Source organism: Canis lupus, chromosome 16, assembly GCF_011100685.1.
Source record: "Canis lupus familiaris isolate Mischka breed German Shepherd chromosome 16, alternate assembly UU_Cfam_GSD_1.0, whole genome shotgun sequence".
NCBI lineage: Eukaryota > Metazoa > Chordata > Mammalia > Carnivora > Canidae > Canis > Canis lupus.
In genome coordinates this window covers 59,839,749-59,861,626 of record NC_049237.1, presented here as the reverse complement: position 1 = coordinate 59,861,626, position 21,878 = coordinate 59,839,749, and positions in this window count along the sequence as shown.

Genomic DNA, 21,878 nt, shown 5'->3' with positions numbered 1-21,878 from the left:
TGGTAAGGACAAAAACACCAATTTTATACAGATATAAAAAAAAAGGTTCAAATAAAATCCAGGTAAATAAGTATTTTACTGTGAAAACCTCTAAGGCTTGTGGTCAATTTATGCAATTCATAATAGAAGTGAACATGATAAAATGATGCCTGTAAGTGAGGATCATGGCTAAGAGCTGCTAAAAATGAATGTCATTAATTTTTACTAAATGACACATTATTAGAAGAACAACAGCAAAAGATCTTTCCAGAGGCATCCATTTAAGAAAATAATTGCATTTCTCATTATTTTGTAATTTTTTTGCCTAATAATTGACCCTTGAGAAATAATCTTTTTTTTTTTTTGACTTTCAGTATTTTTTAGATTGACTTGCTTGAGGACTGTTGGACTGTTGGTCCTCATTTATTTCAACATAAATGACATTTTGTTCCTACAAATCGAACTTCAGTTAAAAAAATAAAAATAAAAATAAATTTTCAAGAATTTGAGTACAGTTGGCACACAACGTCACATTAGCTTCAGATGTGCATACAATGCAGGGATTTGACGGCATTAGATGCTGCGCTGTGTTCGACACCGCATAACCGTCACCTGTCGCCAGGCACCCTGTTGTGGTACCACTCACGTATTCCGTACGCTGTGCTTTCATGCCCGTGACTTATCACCCCATAACGGGAAGTTCTGTGTTGTGGACAAGTCTGTTAAGGAGCTACTGGTAGTAGCATATGTTAATGTAAGTATCCTATGACTGAAATAGTAATTTAACTAACCTGGTGATTACCATAGTTCGAAAAACGAATCTTGTACCTTAAGAGTTTTATCTTAGATTTCAACTTGAACATAAAAAAAACCAAAAAAAAAAAAAAAAAAAACCCCAAAAAACGCGGAAAGTAAAAGAAACTTTTTGATAGCAAAAGATCCTTGTCATATATCCACCAAAGTATCCAACACCTTAAAAAGCCCACTAGGCTTATCAAACCAGAGGTTATTATTTCCTGACTGTTGTATTTTAGTCTCAGTTTGTGTGTGCTTATGTTTTTAACCTAATTGACTTCAGGAAGGTGTTTTGCAGTGTTGCAGCAGGTTATGTCCAAGTGTTTGCTCCACGTCTCTCAAGGGCAGGGACGACTTAGCAAAGCCTCCATCTAAGAGCAGCGCCTGGGGTGGTTTTCGAAGAGCAGAGAGGAGGAATATTCCCAACTGTGGGGCCGACTGACTGGCAGCCTGAAGGCAGAGCAAAGGGGAAAGCTTCCTTGTAACATTAAGTTTGAACATGATCTGCATCCCCAGCCTCAACTGATTCATTCCTCTGTTTATTTAACTAGTTTTGGTGAACAGTGTAAAGAGGAGATTCATGCCTTATGAAAAAAATCATTGAACTGGAAATCTCAACGCGTGGGTTTGAGCCCCCATGCTGCCGCTCATAAGTGAAGTGTTCGGTGACCCATGTTCACGCATCTGGCTTCAGTATCCTCATTTGTCAATTTGGAGGAATGAATATATAATATATTATCCTTAAATCTCTTACAAATGCGACCTTGGACCTCGGACGTGGGCCATCACACCTCCTTTCTCTCCTGTTGCCCAGCGTGTTTCCCACTGGCTGTGTGACCTCCACAATTAACATCTTCAATTATCTAGTGATAATTGAAAGCAATGAGCCAACTAAAAAAAAAAAAAAAGTCTATTCCCAGATAGGAAAGCATCTTTTTTTTTTTTTTATGGAAAAAGACAATTGTAATGCGCTGCCACATACCAGATACTCCTTTTGGGATTACACTGCTAATTTCCTTCCAGAGAGTGACATCCTAAAGACTGCTCTTAGAAGCCCAATTGCCCTTTCCCATTTATTTGAAGGATCCCTGGCTGTGGGGTAAGCGAACTTGTTGGGCAGGTGCCCTTTTTCCAACAAACCTTGTGAGGGGCCTTGGGTCTGAGACCCTGAGCTGCAGGGGAAGCCTGGATGGGGCATACTCACCCATATTGGCTCCTGGGGAGCAGCAGTAGGATGCGGCAGGAACTTGGGGCTCTTGACCGAGCCTTGCAGTTATCTATTTGCTCACTATCTTGTGAAATGATGCTGACCCTATGGAAATTTTGTGAACACAGAAACATGTAGTGTCACCACCTTAACTTGGTCGTGGATGCTTCCTTTTGCTCATTTTTCTTCAGCCTGTTCCGTGGCTTTAGACGGTTCGTAATACTTACTGTTGTACTGCCTGTACCACTCAGCGTTCTGCTGTTTTTTTTTTTTGTTTGTTTGTTTGTTTGTTTTTTGTTTTTTGTTTTTTTTTTAAATTGTGTTCTATTGTAGGCATTGCAGGCTGCTGCTTCCTCTCGAGAGGCATTCAGCCGACGTGTTGAAAACCACTGATCTTAATGAGCAGAGGCAATAAGAACGTCAGCGATGGGGGAAGAGAGTCAATGAAATGTGAGGGACCTTGCAAGCTCCCTGTAACCACATAAGTGCCCCTCACTCTACCTAAATATAAAGATTTGTGATGGGCCCACCCCGTCGTGCCGCTCTCCCTGGGTATTCTGGTAAAACCAACCCGAAGGAAACTAATCGACTGCACATTACGTTCACTGCGCAGCTTTATCACTGCACTCTTATAACCAAGGAAAACACTCCTAATGCAGCAATCATGATATTTAAGACTCTAAATGTATTGATTTTATTTGAACGAATACTTTTGCATTACATTTTGGAAGTAAATTTATTTTTACGCTGCATAAAAGGGCTTACGTTTCTCCCATAAAATCCAAGCAAATGTGAAATGCACATAAGAACATGCCGACAAAGATGTGAGCAAAATACACCATCTCTTGAGCTCCTACTGTGTGCCAGAGGCTGTTCTAAGTGCTTCATTCATAACATCTTAATTAAATGAATATGAAACAACCTACGCTAAAATCGGTATTTAAAGCCCTATGATGAAAGGCCCAGATCTGCTAACTTTCCGCCGTTTATTTCTGTCAAATGATAAGTAACCACTGAAGTCATCCTCTTTATATCCTCGTTATTTCAACACGGGGTCTTGATTTTCCCACTCAGGATCAAACTCTCAGAGTTAATTTTAAAAGAGAAAAGCAATCCAGCTGCGGCAGAGTTTCCGTGGTGTGCATATCCATCTGATAATTGCATCCATCCCAGGAATGGCTCCGGACCGTGCTTCAGGAGGCAAATCGATGCTAGTTGCCAGGTAATAAACAGCAAAGGGGTTTCATGGCGCTATCTGAAGTAATTTTTTAAAATGTCACTTGGGGGCAGCTCGGGGGGCTCAGCGGTTTAGGGCCACCTTAGGCTCAGGCCCTGATCCTGGGGTCCCGGGATCGAGTCCCACGTCGGGCTCCCTGCATGGAGCCTGCTTCTCCCTCTGCCTGTGTCTCTGCCTCTGTCTCTATGTCCTTCATGAATAAATAAATAAAACCTTTATAAAAAATAAAAAATAAAACGTCACTTGGCGAAAGTCTGAAATTAAAGCTGTAATCACTGTGACACCGTGTTCTGCACCGTGAGGAGGTAATTTCTGTACCAAGACACCCCTAAATCGGGAGCAAGGCCATCGTTGGGTTCCTGGGAGTGCTAACGTGAACTCAGGTAAGGTAAAATGAAATTGGTATCATCCTTAATGCGTAAGTGTTTTAGGGCAAACTTTCATCCCCAAAACACAATGAGGAATTGTATTTTATGATCTCGTACTTGAAACTACTGCTTTATACGGGCGTTACAGGGAGATGCACATTCGCAGGCGGCTACAATGACGAAATCCCACATTTTTAAGCATGGAGTATTTCCCCCTCCTGCTGACTATGGTCTCAGTCCTGTTAGTGCATTTGGGGTATTAGTAGCATCTGCAGGCAAATTGCAGCGTCATAAAAATGCAAAATTCATGACCAATGTCGTTGTTAATGAAGAAAAGCCTTCTAACCAGAATGCTAAAAATATTAATGAAAGAGAGAATAGATTAATAGTGTCATGAAGCCAGGGACTGATGATACATCTGAACACAGGTCCTAATCCATGCCCATGTTTAACGATTAGATTGTGCGATTTGCCACAGTCAAGACCCGGCCAAATATTAAAGAACTGCCTCTAATAATTAAACTTGACAATTTAGACTCAATTGTCATGTAAAAAGAAATTATTATTTTCATGAAACTGGTTTTAAAATGTAGTTTGTGCCTAACAGGATGGGCAAGACAATATTAATTTATTATCGACAGGACAAGACTTAAATTATTACGGTCAAGAAACAGGCATTGAAAATAGAATTTGGTTTATTTTACAGGTACATAAATGGAAAGAAGGAATAAAAAAGCGTTCTTTTTTTTTTTTAATAGTCTGGTTTCTTAGCAATGGTTTAATTATATTTATAGTCCGAGTTTTCACCGCAAACTGTTGCTAAGGCCTCTCATATCTGGAAAGAGTTAACACGACCCGTCAAATAGCTTGTTTTTTATTTTATTTTATTTTATTTTGGACTCCTGACTTAAAATTTTAGTTTATTGCTGTTCAGTAAACATCTGTGACGTTTCTACTCTGTTTTCAGCTGGTGTTGGTGTGAGCAGAGAACTGTTGGCCTCACAGAGCCGGTCATCGGGGGTGGGGGTGGCGCAGGGGTGGAGCAGTGGGAGCCGCCTGGGGACGGCGGGGCGGGGGGCGGGCAGGAGCGCGAGGCCGGGGCGTCGGGTGCTGACCCACCAGAACCTACTGCAGGGAAGTAGCAGGTGCACGTGGGGCGGACGGACGGACGGCCTCACGGAGCCCCGGGCAGTCGTCCTGACGGCCACGTTCGCTCACTGACATGCAATGATATCCGTGCAGACCCTTTAAAACACCTGGCTCAGCGGTTTAGCACTGCCTTCAGCCCAAGGCATGACCCCGGGGTCCCGGGATCGAGTCCCGCGTCGGGCTTCCCGCAGGGAGCCTGCTTCTCCCTCTGCCTGTGTCTCTGTCTCTCCCTCTGTGTCTCTCATGAATAAATAAATAAATATTAAAAAAATAAAAAAAGAAATAAAACACTGGCTTTAGGTGCCGGCCGGTGAGGAGGCTGATTCTACGGCAGCCTGCAGAGGACGACCGTGCCCTGTGGGCAGACGCTGTCACGGCCTCGCGCACCAGGACACACCTCGCTCGCGTGAGCACATCGACATCGTGGGATTTTAGGGCGACAGTGATTCCCTAGAGACATTGATTTTTGGAGTCTAGTTGTGCTGACATCAGGGAAAGCATGACTAAGGCGTCCGAGCGAAGTCGTCCGTCCATGTGAGCTCCGACTCCCCGGGCGGCTGAGGGGCACGCACATTCCCAGGCGGCTGCGAGGTCCCACAGTTGTAGGTAGGCGTTGAGTATTTCCCCCTCCTGCTGACTTGGGCTCAGTCCCCAGGGCTTCCCAGCTGGTGCTCATGGAGATTTTCCATCGGGAAACAGCTGCGTCCAAACCTCATCAGGGTCAACTTCAAATAGCAAGACGCTGTTTGAGACCAGGCGGCCGCCAGAGACGGGGAAGGACCCCGCTGTCCATGGGTCGGTGCCCCTGCCCATCGGGGGCTCCTAAGGTGATTCAGAGCCAGACCCCGTGGCACCCAGATGCGGCTCTGCCCCACGAGCCCCCTGCCCGCTCCCTCGCTCTCTCGTGGAAGGTTCCAGAACACGCGGCCCTGCCAACAGGTCCCCACGGGTGCACAGCAAGCTTCTTTACCTTCGCTCATGGAGCTGCCTCCACACCCGGCGAGCCTGCCCTGGGGAGCACGGACCCAGCTGATGGGCAGGTAGGTGTGGTGGGGAGTCTGGAGTGGGGGGCCAGCCCTGGCCTCCAGGGGACCCCGGGGGTCTCCGTGCACCCCCAGCCTGGCCCAGGGGATGGTCCCTCCCTGCCTACCGTGCGTTCCCCTTCCCTTGCTTCTGCTTTCTGGAGTCACTTCCCAAGCGGGTCACCTGCCTGCATGTCCCATCAGACGCTGCCTCCCAGGGCAGCAAGAGGCTCGATCAGCCCCGAGGGCCGGGGGACCGTGTGGGGCCCACAGGGCAGTAGCGTCTGTGACCTACTAGTAGGGACTCCGTGACCGCAGGACCTTCGCTGTTGAGGAATAAGGATTGGTGGCGGTGCCCCGATTCTTATCCTCAGCCTCCACTGCCTCTGCTGCCTTCGCCCCTGGGGGTCTCCATCAGAGACGCAGAAGCGCAGAGGGAGACGGGCAGAGAGGGGCAGCCTGGCAGGAGCGTCCCCGGCCTTCCCAGACCCCAGCGAACCCCCACCTCCCTAACTCCCGGGGCTCACCCACCCCGACCGCGCCCGGCCGGCCCGCAGCACTGTTCTCTCCGCGCTCTCCTGGCCCCGTTCACTCTCGTGGGGGTAAATGCAAGCCACCTTCTCGCCGCCCCTGAGTCTGCTCCAGGCTGGGCCCCCCGGCGTGCGGGCGCGTGTGCCCACGGGGTGGGTGCTGAGGGTGGGTGAGGAGCTCACACGGGCCTCATACCGATGTGACCTGGGGCACGATGCAGCAGCCGCTCCCCGGACCCGGGCCGTGCCTGACTCCAAGGGCTGACCCACTTGTCCCCTCGTCTGAGAAGAAGGTCATGGGGAGGAAGCGCTAAGCATCTAATGTAAATATGCCAGGCTCTGGGGTCCAGCTTATCCCACGTGTCCTGACATCATTTCCTCTCCTAACTTGAGGACGCATTCCGGTAAAACAAAGCAAAATACACAAGAGCAACCACGACAAAACACAGGAGAATAAACGAACACGAGAACAGAAGGGAGAAGGGACGGGGGAAGGAGAGAAGGCAGGCGGGCACCTGGGCACTTGAGTCTACGCAAGATCCAAGGGTTATGTTCCCTTTTGGTTAAAGATCCGACCACTTACGGGCAAAGTCAACGACCTCTAGGCAAGAGTGTGACGTCTGCGCAGGTCGTGCAGGAGGGCCGCCGCCCTGGTGTGCCAGCGCCGTGCGCCCTGGCAGTGGGAAACTAAAACCAAAATTAAGGGATGGGTGTCACGCGTGTGTGTGTAACTCAGGCACGCTCGCTTCGGTTTAGAGACCCGACGCCGAGCAAACACGCCGTGTCCTCTCACAGCCGGTATATCGAGCGTCGTGAAGAGCGTGGTGGGACTTGGTAGCACAGGAACGCTGGGAATGACTTTATAGGCGGAAGCTGACCCGTTAATTCCCGTCAACTCCCCCCCGCCCCCGTGTTTCTGTAGGTGGTGGGAGCGGACGTGAGTTGGTTTGTGCTGGGACGCGTGTCGGAGGCCTGGAGCTCATCTTGTTCTCTGCGTTCGTCAGGACTGGACGTGTCGGTCAAGGCACGGGCGCTTTCCCATCAGAGGCAGGCGGCCCAGACCCCGGCGCAGCACGAATAGGCCACCGATCCCAACACCGCTCATGTTTGCATTCGTCTAGCTTGGAAGTGACTACAAGTGAAAATTCAAACTTAGGCCATTATGAATAAACTCCTTTCTAACCTTACGATAGCGAGGGGCACCGGGCTGGGGCGGCGGGTTGAGCGTCCGACTCCAGGTCGTGGCTCAGATCGTGGTCTCGGGGTTTCGCGATCGAGCTCCATGTCTACAGCTACAGCGTGGAGTAGGTTGGAGATCCTCCCTCGCCCCCTGCCCCTCCTCCCTCCTCCCCCAATAAAATAATAAGATCGTGAATTTTCGTGTTTAACGCGGAACCAGACGCCACGGTCCGGTTTCCCAGCACGCACATGCTGGACGTCCTCCTCTGGTCTTCACACATCCGACCTCTAGAACTCGGCCGCTCAGAAAAGATCATGTAGGTGATGACGTAGGCATGAGACCTGTTAGCTCCGTGAGGAGGGCGATGTGTCCTCCCCCCACATCTCCCAGCGTCCGTACAGGGGCTGGCGGCCCCCGACCTATGCCTCCCCTCCTGCCCCACGGGTGCCCCTTTGGCACCATCCCCTAGGAAGACTGCGGGGGGACTAGGCCAGGAAGGCCGCCTACGTGTCCCGTGTTGAACCTATTCTCCTAGTCACATCCTCTTGCCGTGAACCGTTGACTCAAGCACTGCTGAGAATGAACAGGTCGCGCTTCACCCCGGGGACCCGGTGCCGCCGTCTCCATCTGCTGAATTTGCTCCATCCGCACCTGCCTCTCGGCACATTTTGCAAAATGAGGACCCATCAAGTTCCCGTTTCCGTGTGGGTTTCTGGGAAATCACTACAATTTAATGATTTTCTAAGAGATGAAATGTTTAAATCATAGACGTATTAATTTTATTTCTTTAGCAGGGATGTTAACACGTGTGTAAATTGAATTAAAATGGGAGAATCTATTAATGTCACTTTTTTCTGATCCCAAAGGAAAGAAAACTATGTACACAGGTAGACATGGATCTGTGCTCCTGCTTCCGCTCATGGTGAGACGTGCAGCTCGCCCGCCCCCTGGGAGAGAGCAGGGCAGTGTGCTGGTCACGTGATGGGCCGCAGGGGGCACAGATTAACCATCATTCCTGGCGTGTCCGAGGGTGTTTCTGGATGAAGTTAGCATCTGATGAGCTGGATTCGATACAGGGGGTAGTTGTCGTCCTGTCAGGTGATGGCCCGAATAGAACAAAAGATGAGGGGAGGAGGAGTTCATCCCCTCTTCCTGCCTCACTGCTGAGCTGGGACATCTTGTCTCACCTTCTCCTGCCCTCGGATATGACTTACAGCATCACAGGCCAGTCCTTGGGTAATCACACCACCGTCTTTCCTGGGTCTCTCACGCATAGATTTCCAATCATGGGACCTCCTGGCTCCCACGATCATGTGAGACAATTTCTGGAACATATCTCCCTTTGCCTACCTGCCTGTCCATCCATCCATCCATCCATCCATCCATCCGTCTATCTATCCATCCATCCATCCATCTATCCACCCATCATCTCTCCATCCATCCATCTATCCATCTGTCTATCCATCCATCCATCCATCCACTCATCATGTCTCCATCCATCCATCTCTCCATCCATTCATCAGTCTACCTATCCATCCAGCCATTTATCTATCCACTCATCATCTCTCCATCCATCCATCTATCCATCTGTCTATCCATCCATCATGTTTCCATCCATCCATCTCTCCATCCGTCCATCCGTCTATCCATCCAGCCATCTATCTATCCACTCATCATGTCTCCTTCCATCCATCTATCCATCTCCCCATCCATCTTTCCATATATCCATCTGTCCATCCATCCATCCATCCATCCATCTATCCAGCCATCTATCTATCTATCCACCCATCATGTCTCCATCCATCCATCTATCCGTCTCTCCACCCATCTTTCCATATATCCATCCATCCATCCATCCATCCATCCATTTACCCATCCATCAATCTCTCCATCCATCCATCGATCCATCCATCCATCCATCCATCCATCCATCCATCCATCCATCCGTCTATCCATCTCTGTCTACCTATGTACCTACCCATTGATAACAATATCAGTTATGCTTTTCACCAGTTAGTGTCTCCTGAATACATCTGTCTCCTTCCAAACTAAGTGCCCCAATTCAAGCCATCAGCCTCTCAACAGGATTCATGGAAGAACCTCCCATCGAGTCAAACTCACTGAACTCTTACCCACTGTCCACTCCCTTGTCCTTGCTGAAGCCAGAGCTGTCGTCAAAAGAGAAGCATTGGATCAGGTCGTAACCCCATGTAAAGCTTTGTGTGCACACCCCATGTGTCTTCTCCTGTGTGAGTGTCGAGCAGGCCTTCTCTTTGCATCATTTAATTTGTCTCAATCCGTTGTCTTCATATCAATTTAAAAACAACGTTCATGCCTTTCCCTGTCAGAGCCCTCTCTGGTAGGAAATCCCTGGTCCTTCCCTCAGAGACATCCCTATGTACCTGTCTATCCTCCTGTCTCTGTTTCTGTCACTGCTGAAACCCGAGGAAAGTGTTTGCAATCTCTTCCATGACACAGGCAGGCAGGCAGGTGTGGCCACGGGAGCGGGGACCCAGCCCTGGGACCCCCAGAGGTCCTGTTGACAGGAGTTATGCCCGCATGCTGGGCCACTGGGGAGGGCCAGGCTGTGAGGAGGCAGCAGCAGGGGCCAGGGTGGACATAGGCCGTGGCCTTCACTGGTTTCTCCTGGGGGTGGTGGCTCTAAGGATCAACGGCTTATTGCCCGTGTTGGGCTTTGGGCTACGGAGTGCTCTCTAGTAGGCCATGCCCTGACCCTAGGCTGGTTCAGCCCTCAGGGCAGGCAGAGGGTCACAGCTCCAGAGGGGCGGCTTGGTGCATCACAGGCTTGCCCCGTGCGGCCTCAGCTGCCCTCCATGACCCGCCTGCCGGTAGGAGCGGTCTCCCCGGCCATAAGGACTTTCTAAGGCACCGTCCTATACAGGAAGGCATATGGGGACAGGCAAGATGCCAACGATTTCCCCCAGGGCCGCCTCCAAGGGTATTGTAAACAACTTCCCTTCCTGAGCCTATTTTCTTTAAACTCTCACGAATCCCATTATTTTTAAGTGTTTCCACTATTCTCTTTTCTACTGTTTGTGAGCTCTCGCTTCTCTTTGTTCTTTCCTGGGAGCTCGTTCTCAGATGCCTGGGGTTGCGTCTTGGTCTTTCAGGCCCGCAGCCCCTTCCACTTTAGCCGCTGTCCCTGGGGACCTGGTGCCCCAGTACTAGGGTGGCGATCCACCTCCCCAAGGGAGACGTGTGTGACATGGCACGCGTGTAATCACACCCGCAGCCCCCGTCCGCAGGGGCCTCGGCTAGGGCACCTCAGTGGTGGCGATAGGAGGCGGGTGGCGTCCACACCCAAGACGTAGGAAGTGTGTCCTTAGGCAGTGAGGACGTTGCGGCTGCAGGTGGAAATGCGACACCAGCCACGTTTTGGTCAAACTGCACACTTGTCGCCCTGCGTTGTAGCTGCCGTGGAGCCCGCGGGACAGCGGGGCAGCATCGGGGCGCTCGGCCCCCGCCCGTTTCTCCCAACGGGTTATCGCCACCCAGAGGCGAGCCCAGGGGCCCTGGCAGTCGGTCCGCAGAACGTCACGTCACCTACACGGAAGCCCGTGTGTTTTAAGACACAGAAGAGTAAACCGGGCAGCCTAAAGCGGCGGTTTTTCTCTTTAGCGGAGGCTTGAGTGGAAGGAAGGAAGGAAGGAAGGAAGGAAGGAAGGAAGGAAGGGAGGAAAGCAGGCGACAGGTGCATGGGCCTCGCCTTGTCCTGTCCCTCCGTGCAGGGAGCCTGACGTGGGACTCGATCCCAGGACCCCAGGGTCACGCCCTGGGCTGAAGGCAGGTGCTCAACCGCTGAGCCCCCCCGGGGATCCCCCAGTGATGCATACTTTAAGTGAAAATGGATTAAGTCTGTTCTGGGAGTATAAATTTGAGTTCACTGGAGAAAAAGGGACACTAGGAAATTTTAAAAACCGAGTTACAGGAATAAGAGGGATTCGGAGTGATTGTTTCCGGGGAAGCAAGTCAGAATGGCAGCTGAGTTGGAACAGACGTGAGGGCAGGAGTTGGCTTCCCCTGATGGCAGGGACAGCACGGCCGGCGGCGCCCTGGGGGCCTTGGTTGCCCACGCTCATGGCCCGGGGGATCCGGCCCCTCTGTGCCCACGGGGACCCACGGATGAGAGCTGGAGCCAGGTTGCCCGACACCGCGAGTGTAGGCGAGTGCCCCACGCACACGGGTCAAGTCTGGATCAGCGGATATTTGAACGATGTGGCCCCACGGGGTTGGCGGCGGCCTGCGCGGGCGCCCGTTGGGTTCTTTTTTTTTTTTTTTTTTTTTTTCGCCCGTTGGGTTCTTTGGGAAGATCGCACAGGTCCGTTCACATCCCCACGTGTCCCTGCATCGTCCCTGTGTGGCCTACAAGCCCATCGTCTGTATTTATTCGGTATCTGCATGTCTGCACCTGTATCTCTGTCATCTATTTTTCAAACATATAGAATTTCAGCCGTATCTTTTCAGGTTTTCTGAGTTCATCTTTCCTAGCTCCCATCGGCTTTAGAAGAGACGCCCCCTGCCTCACTTTCCCTGGGAACACCTGAGAGGGGCGCTTGGCATTTACTGCAGCGATGCCCTGACATCGCTGGGTGTCTTCAGGAGATGCAAAGGGCTGTTCCGGACCCTTCCACGTGGTTCCAGGCTGAGCAGCTCATCTCTGGGCCTGATCCTGCTGGTGAAACGTCCTGTAACACGGGCCTGTTTGAAGTCCCCGAGTCGGCGCTGGAAGCTCACGGCACCTGGTCATTAATTTGCAGCCTGAGCGCAGCCAGAGCGCTGGGCCTGCGGTGGAGGTGGCACGAGGCGTATTCAGAACCGGGGGCTGTGGGTCGGGGAGGCCGGGGCAGGGCAGCAGGCAGAGATCTGACCCAGCCACCCACACCCGGGGGTCCTCAGCTACGACGCAGACGCGGATCTTTACCCCTTGGAGTTGCCGTAAAGCTTCAATATTGGAATTGCCTCCGACGCCTGGGGGGCTCCGCGGTTGAGCATCTGCTTCAGCCCAGGGCGTGACCCCGGGGTCCCGGGATCGAGTCCCACGTCAGGCTCCCTGCATGGAGCCTGCTTCTCCCTCTGCCTGTGTCTCTGCTCCTCTCTCTGTGTCTCTCATGAATAAATAAATAAAGTCTTAAGAAAAAATCAAGCGGGTGGTTTTTCCCAAAAGGGAACATCATGAACATAGTTTCTATACCATGATTTCCCTTTATTAGGTTTCACACCCCGCAGGAAAAGTGGCCTGAGCCAAGGCAGAGGCCTCGCATGGGGGCCTGGAGGCTGTGGATCCCGGGAAGGCTACACGGAGAGGGAGGGAGGCGCGGGCGTGCGGGAAGCCAGGTGAGAAGGGTCTGCGTGGGGAGAGGCTCCCCGTGCCCACCTCCACCTGCGCTCCAGAGGGGGTTGTGGACTCCAAGTGCCCGGCCTGCCTCCTCTGCCGGGGGATAGTGTGATGGGCATGTTGGGGGAAGACAGGCCCTCATCGCAGGAACGTGGTGCGCGTCAGGGGAGGAGGTTGGGGCAGGTTGCGAAGACAGGTGAGCTACCTGGGAAGTGTGGCCGGCATATCTCAGGTGAACGGAGATGGAGACACAGCGACGCTGCTGCCTCCGGTGGGGTTTGCACGAGAGGTACCTGGGACACAGCCAGCCCGTCGCCCCTGCCGGCCGTCTGGCTCGCGTGCACAAGGCTCACCTGGGGATCATTTCACGTGCCCATCCCCGGGCTCCTTCAACAAGCCGACAGGTTAGCATCACACGGTGACAGGTGTTGACGACATGCTCAGTGGCGGGAGTTGCGCTAAAACCTAGGTTGGATAATCCAACCTTCTAATCCTTCTTTCCTAAAAGAAAGATTCCTAAAAGAAAGATTCTTTCCTAAAAGAAAGATTCTAATCTTTCTTGCCTAAAATAGGATTCTCTCAATTCTCTGAACTAGGAATGAGGTCGTTGTTACCTCGCGGGGTTGGTGTCAGGACGGCCTCAGTCGACGGGCCCTCTGCACGGGGAAGCGGCGCGTGGCGAGCTGACTGGCGCACAGTAGGAGCTCATTAACCCTCGGTCATTGCTTCCTTGCATCCAGGAGAGCTGAAACCCAGGCAGCAACCTTGTAGGGGAAAGCGGTTGGGTTGGTCTCCGTCCGGTCCCACTGGAAGGATGACAATTAGTCCTAATTAAAAATCCTTTTATGCCTGTGACCACTCACTCCAAAAGGTGTATTGACTCTACACATGGAGCAGGTTTATAGGGTTTAACCGTCCTTTCCTCCCTGGGTGTTTCTGTCGGGCTCTAGAGACTGGGACAATTTCATGCCATGGGATCGTCGTCAGCACATTGGCCTCTAACAAGAGAACACCGAAGTGAGGGTCGGAGTCTGGATGAAGGGCTTGAACACAGAGAGAACCTGCACCTTCCCTGACTTTATTTCGCCCTATTGTAAACCAACACTTCACCTCCCTCCCTCCGGGAGGTACATGAAGCCCATCTAGAGCCAACTGAACCCTCAAAGTCAAGATGAGTAAGATGAATGTCGTTAATCGTAGATTTTCAAAGAATTTATTTGATTCACTGATTTTTTTTTTCTAAAGTTCAGGATTTAGGTTCTTGGGTTTAGGGTTTAGGGGTTTTGGGGTGAAATCATGTATCATAAATCTTCCATATAAATGTAATCGTCTTTGAAATGCGGGAAGTGGTTGGTGAAGTACAAACTCCTTAGTGGTGTGAAGCCATGAAGTGCCCCTCCCCAGCGCCCCCTTCCTCACTCCTCCCTCTGGAAGAAGGGTGGCCCCTGGGCAGGTGCTTGGGGACAACGGCCTCATCAACCCCAAGGGTTCTCCTTTCCCTTGAGATTCGCTTTCCCTCCATGCTGGTAGGTGGGTCTTGCAGACTTTCCCCCGAGGCCGGGAACGGGGTGATGCGTCTACATGATTCAGGGGATGACCCGGGCCAGCATCCTCCCGAGCGCACAGCTCCCACCGTGATACCTGCTGCACTATCTTCGTACTTATCTCTGTTTGAGGTCAGAGGGAAGAAGGGGGGTGATTTGGGGGCACCCAATGACTTCAGAGGCCTCTCAGTAGCTTGATTTCCTATAAATTTAGGAAATCAATCATCTGCATTATGCTGCTACGTGGAGAGCATCTTTCAGACCAGCCTCGCTGACTCTGGAGAAAAACCCCATCCTGGGCACGTCCGTAACACACTGTGTAGACACGGAGGCCCCAGAGCAGGCCTAACCCCTTACCGTCTCCCAGGGGAAAGGGCTTCCGGTTTATTAAAAAATAATCTGAGCATCTGGAGAAAGCTTAATGCCGCGGACTTGACGGTGGGGAGAAGAAGACCAGACAGTCGGTCCAAAACGCCTCTAGAGACGGAGCAAATCCGGCTCGGGAAATCTTAAAATAATTTTTTTTTTGTCCTTTTTAAGATTTAACACCCTCCGCTATAACTTTTTGTGTCTAACACATAAAATGTATTTTAACCAATCTTTCCAGCAGTTTTATCATAACAATTATATTGGTCGAACGAAGATCCGTGAATGTTTTCCTATTTAAACATGGACTTGGATGATCATCGGATGTCATCATAAATTCATGCGATCCAAAATAAGAATAATATAGGGAATATTAGAATATATGTGTGCATCATTTCATCCATATTTTAAAAGCTCCTCTTTAGAAGATTATAATCATTGCTTCGAATGTGTAAATGAAACAAATAGCCTTAAGATGTCTGTGTCAGAATTTATCACTATTTATTCTTAAACTTCCTTCCCCAATGATACGTTGAAAAAAAAAAAGATTGAGTGACAGTATTTGAGTCTGGTGAAGCAAAGTGGGTGCTCCAACGTCTACGGAAGGTAAATGTACATTTGCTGATTTTCAATTTTTTCACACGTGCATTTATTATCAATTTTGATGGAATACAGTTTGAAATTAAGGTCAGGTGCTTTGTAAATGATGATTTTATCCATACCGCCTTCTTTAATTCTGTCCCCTACTTCGTAGTCTCAGCCCTTTGGAGAAGACCGTGGCTGGGGCCCACCAGGCTTCTGTCCTTCCAGGCGGTGGAAGCTCGCGGCCCCGGGCCGGGCTTGCTGGGGAGGAGCGCTCCGAGCCACGGCGCCCAGGGCCCAGGGGCCAGGAGTAACGAGAGTCCCGCGTTCCCCGTCACCTGGCACCGGGCGGCTCATTCGCAAGGCTGAATGTCTGCGTCCCCCACCCTGCAAATTCACATGTTGGAATCCCGCCAGGCCCCGGGATGGCGTCAGGAGGGTGACACGAGTGCCCGCATCCAAGGGGCCGCCCAGCTCCCTCCTCCACGCGACGCCACAGCAAGAAATATGCCCCTGAAAGAGGGGAGGGCCTCAGGGGACCGACCTGCTGGCAGGTCTGTGGCTTCCGTGCTCCCGAGCTGTGCGTCCTGCACATTGTTGGCAAGCCTCCCGCGGGGGCAGTTGGTTTTGGCACCAAAAAGGGACGGACGGGGCTCCACGTGGTTTCCCTGGTGCCGGGCGTGCGCGGCTGTGGGCATCAGTGTCCCCTGCGAGAAGCGGGGCTGCGGCGGGTGGGCCCTCCCCAGAGAAGGCCAGCCGCTGCCTGGCTCTCGGCACAGTGTGGCCCCCGGCGGCCCCCTGCGGTGATCCCCAAACGTGTCGTCATGTCGCATTGACGGTTTTCAAGGCGCCTTGACGGTGGGAGACAGACAGCAGGGGGACGCTTACCGACACGAACATTTTTGAGCGAAGATTGCAACGGGGGGAGAGCACTGCCCTCCCGTGATCTGAGATCCTGCCTGGTTTCGTGCCTATTCCCATCCAACATGAGAAATCTCCGTGCTGACGAACGTGCTTAAAAATCACCCGAGTGACTCTCTCTTTTCTCCTTACACGTCTGCACTTTCGATTCCTGCCTGTCCCTGTTTTCACCTGGGCTCGTTTCCTGCTGGTGACCTGCAGTGGCCCATCCTCGCGGTCAGAGGTGACATCGGGTCCCCGGGTCTTGCGCATTTACTGCCCCCGCACCCCCTCCGGAGACCAACACGGACACGGTCCCCCTGGACTGTCCACCTGGGCTGAGTCTTTAAACTGCTGCGGGGGGAGAGTGATCGTGACAGTGTTTCTGCTTAACCTTCTATTGCCGGTCACAGCCCGGGGCTCCTCGTTAGAGGTCAGCCTGAAGGACCCGGTGGCCGAGGAGGAGATACTCTGTCGTGGCTTGACCTCAGACGATGTGAACGGCTTCAAGGTGTGCCCATGCATGCACACTCACGCACACTCATGCACACTCACGCAACACATGCACACACGCACACGCACGCACACACACGGATGCACACACACGGATGCACACACACGCACACACACGCACACTCATGCATGACTCAAATTTTGACAGCTTAAGGATAAGACCAGCAATGCACTTAAATTTACGTGATTCTGAAGAGTTTGGAGGCTGGGAAGGAGCTGTTCTTGCTTTCAGGATGACTTTGGAAATTAAAAAAAAAAAAAACAAAAAAAAAACCCCAAAACACAAAACAGTGTATTTTTCAGGGTTTTAACTCTCCTCTAATGAAAAACATTCTAATACAAAAATTTATATTTCAAACGTCAAGATTCTCTTCAATATTTATGACTTTTCAACCCCTTCTGAAGTGATAAAATAAGAGGGGATGAGGAAAAGAGTTCAGGCATCTTCTAACTTTGAATCAATTTTACATATGTGTACTTGGCAATCAATGAGCTTTACACAACGTGTCTCTCAAGACTTTCGAAGCCCTGAAGGTATCACGGGCCGTGAAGCACGGCGAAAACTGTCTGGTACCTGCTCAACACAGGTCTGTTCCCGGAAGGTCCCTTATGGAAAACGCTGATTTCACTTGCAAACCTCTCATCCAGCTCCTACCATCAAAAGGTAGCGCCGCCTGCATTTGCTTCCAGGACAATGGCCAAAAAATAAAATAAAAAAATAAAAAATGCAAAGCAAATCACTGTCTTTGACTAGACTTTTATGGAGATATTCTCAGAGTCTGACTCAGACGTAGAGAAATTGGGGGTGGTGTTCATGTTTAATATATTTCTTAAAATGTGTGATCATTTTTGCAAAGCAAGTGAAATATTTAAAATTCAGTCATGATGACAAAATGTAAAATACGGGCACAAAAATGGAAACACATTCAACCCCACCAACATTCCACAGAACTGGGGGAAACGGAGGTAATGACATTTAGATTTAGGGGTGGTAAGCGACCGTGTTCTGACAGGAACTTTTGTTTAATTTTCTTTTTCTGGGAATGTTACTTGCTTTTGTCTTCTTTTTTTTTTTTTTTCCTGTTAGCTTCTCAGGATATTTATGCACTTTTTTGCTCAGCATGTGGAATGAATATGGTGATTTCACTGAATTCACAATGAATATGGCAGGATTGCAGAGATCATCCAAAAATCGGCAGGCGCCCATCAACGCGCTACATTCTGAAAACCTGAAGGGAAACCAGGTGCGCCCCCGCCCCGCACCGTCCATACCCCGTTTCCAACATCCGTTCGTATCGTAAGCAATGGGCTGAAATAGACATTTAAACAACTTTGTGAATTGTATTGTTCAAGATTTCGAGGGACGCCTGGGGGCTCAGCAGTTGAGCGTCTGCCTTTGGCTCAGGGCGTGACCCCGGGGTCCTGGGATCAAGCTCCACATAAATAAAAAGAATCTTAAAAAAAAAAAAAAGAATTTGATTAACTAAGATGTGCAGGCTATTGGGACACATTAATAAGTGAACTACTACTACCTATGGACTTCCACGATTGCCACCCTAATACTCACTCTGCCAACATAGTAAACCTTCCAAAACCGCTCGCTACGGTATCCAGAGTCCCACAGTGTCGGTGTTCACCCAGCAGGTACATAGACTCCAGTGACAGGAAGCTTCTGTCTCTCTATTCTCTTCCCCCGGCCCCGCACTGTGATTTTTTTTTTCTTGAGAACCAAACACAATGAGAAACCAAGTGCCAGACCCCTTGTGGCCTGGGTCCAGGTTGGCATAGAACACGCCAGGGGCTCCCGTGAGGTCTAAACTTGAGGTTTAGGAAGCTCGCACGAACTACGGCGACTGTCTTGGAGACGTTGAGTCTTCTTAGCGGAGCGGGGTTTGGGGTTGGCATCGTCACCCAGGTCAGAGGTTGGGCGCAGGAGTGGGTGGCTCTGTCCCACGTGGCAGGGTCCCTTGTGTGTCTGTTCGGGGTTGCGGGCACTCTTCTCTGCCAAACCCTCCTTAGTTTCTAAGCAAATGTCCTTCTCCCTCAACACCTGCCCTGAAATGGAACGTGCCATTAGAACGTTGGGTGTGAACGTGCATCTGCTGTTGTTAAACCAATGACTTTCTCCGCAAAGTTTTCACAAATGCAATAAGACGCAGGGTTTCCTATAGGAAGAAATTGGGTGAGATTTTGGGGAAAAAAAAAAAAAAAAAGAGTGCCTCGCTCTGTTCCTACCCTGTATTGTATACTTTTTAATGTGCACGTCTGCAGTTTTTCTAGACTGGAAATGTCTTTAGTTCAGAAACTATGTGCTGTCTATCCGCGTATGCTGGGGCGAGCCGACACTGCCCGGCCCAGGTTTTGGGCACCCCACGCATGTTTGCCCAGTGAATGGATCTCGGACGGTTGAACCGACACACGAATGAATAAACTCATGTCAATGACGGAATGAATGACTGGCCGGCAGGTGATGGGAGCCTCACAGGGCTTCCCACGAGGGAGGGACTTTCCTGCCCCCTAATCTCATGTCCTCAATCCGTAAATGGGTCTCTGAAAGGGGAAAGAAAATCCGTCTCCGGTGTCTTTGAAATTTTACCAACTTTCTGAATAAAAGTCTTTAACAACAACAACAACAACGTCTGTTATGCTTTCTTCACATGAGATGAAGATCCAGCGGGAGCCACGAGGTCGCTGCCTCCCTGGCTTGCTGCACCTTTTGAGCCTCCTGTCCACCTGCCACGAATCCCGAAGACCCTGGCTCTTCCGTGCATCCCTGGGTCTCCAACCCGCTCGGCTTCACTGCCGCCCACTCACTTGCTGCCGTTCACCCTGCAAAGCCTGCCCTCCAATTCAGAGGGACAGAGAAACAGGGAAGCCTTTCCAAATTGTGCCCCGCCTGCCGTAATCTGGAGCGTCTTCCTGCTTCGAGGTTGTGTTTTCTTCCCAGCACCACCTCCAGCCAGCGGCACCTACCGGAGTTGGTGGTGCTCTCGGGCGCGCTGCCCCTTCCCAGCAGGCGATGCCGGAGCATATTCCCGGACGGAGGCCGACCTCCCTCTGTGGACTCGCCTAGGTCGCAGCACAGGACGTCAGAGGAGGTGTTTCGTGGTGTTTCATGAGAATAATCTAAGGACATCTTTGGGAAACCGTAGGTGTATCAGTTTTCTTTCTTTTTTCTTTATTGCCCTAGGATGGAACCCAACGTCTAAAACTCATGGACTTTTCTCCACAACAGTGGAATTGCTCTTAAAGTCTGTTAGGGGTGGGCAACCAAGACCTTATAGCGTTGGAAGATGGCAGCCCCAAAACCAACATTTCATGACCCAACTCTTCAGCGGAGAACACCGGGCAAGGTGTGACTCTCAAGCTCTCATGCTGTCCCCCATCCTGTGACCCAAAAGACTGGAGAGAAAGGTGAAGGAGTCACAGCAGGTTCTTTGCTCACGGGAAGAAAAGTCAGAGAACTCTGTGAGGGAGGCAGGAAACCCAGGAAAACGTGGGCTTTTGGGAACTTGTGAGTTAACGTCGTCTGTGGAAATGGCATCAAATGCGACATCTTGTTCTGAGTCTTTTTCTGTCCTGTCGGGTTGGCCAAGAAACGGAACAATCCCACAAGAGCCTTGAACCATCGTGCCTATCTCTACCTCTTCACTGAGAACGTCACTTCTGTTTATTCATCGAGTCGACGTGTATCTGGCTTCCAGTGAGTAGCAGGCCTTGACCGAGATGCTGGGGGACACAGTCTGACCAGGTAACGTCCTATCCTCAGGGAATCTAAGGGGGGGGGCAGGCGCAGTGAATGGGAAACGCCGTAAATAAATAAAGAATATGCTTTTAGCCTAGTGACAAATTCTACAAAGAGGAATACATCTGACTAAGGGGATAGAAGGCTTTGGGGTGTCGTGTAAGTAATTTAGGGGGCTTCTTGGATCCCTACAACGTACTATGGTCCTTGACTGTTGCACTGACCCAAGTGCTCCAGACGTAAGGCAGACGCACGAAGAAGACACTTTGCTAAATTGGGCCGTGGGAACTCTCGGAAACACCTGAGTGTTTAAAATCGCTTTCATTTCGAAGAGCCCCCAGATCAGCGCTGGCCGAAAGCAATCGAATCTGTGGCTTCACACCAACTTGTCCTCGGAAAGATGTTCGGATTTCTTCATGTTTGCAAGAAAATTACACAGTATTTCAATGATACGCTTCGGTTGCCCAAGTTATGAAGCCATCTCGGAAAGTAATAATATGTAAGGAACACTTACGGGGTTTAATCCAAAAATTATGCCACCGGGGAGGTTATACTCATTATGTTCACGACGGGAAGCACGATGGAGGGAAGGCGTGTCCCCCCAGCTACGCCGAGGGACAAATGCTGCCAGGAACAAGGTGTCTCGGGAATGCTTCCCTCTCTATGTCGCCTCCTTTTATTACCTGGAAGTGGTGAATAAAATATAGTGTCTCCATGTCTAAGTGCCCGTCATCTGATCGTCAGTGGAAAGATGCAAATGACTTCAACAAAGTAATGACTATCTTGGCTTCACGAGTAACGGCATTAAGATCAGCAGGCCGGGCACTGTCTTACTTTCCACGGGCGCTGTCGTGCGGGCCTCACCCAGCAACGGGGCGGGAAACATGGCCACAGCACAGTGTGCAGGGACGCTCGGAGACGCGTGGACTTGTCCGTGTCCATGGAACTGTGGAGCGCTGGAGACTGATGCTCCCCGGAGGTAGAAGTTGTCCGGTTGTAGGCGATTTTCGTGAATGGATGCGGCTGCAGTGGGAACAGCGTCCTCTACGCTCACAACCCGACCTCACTGCACGTGTGTATGAGGTCCACTGCATTGCATTTCAACAGTTCTTGGGCAAACCTGTACCTCTGCGGTGTCTAGCCTGGGGGTGGTGGGTGAGTGGCTGCGGCAGGGAGAGTAAGGCCGTCACAGTCCGGTGACGGAGGCGCGGCGCCCTGTCCTCTAGGACTCGGCCGTGGAGTTGAAGGCGTGGGCGATCTGGCCTGTTGACGCGGCGCTTGTGCTTCCTGTAGGATACGGCGACGGCGGGCTCTTGATTTCAGTTTCCCCAACGGAGCCCTTCTGCTCCTCTTCCCCGTGTGGACCCTCCTACGCCATCACTCGGTTTCCCTCCAGGTTAAAAAT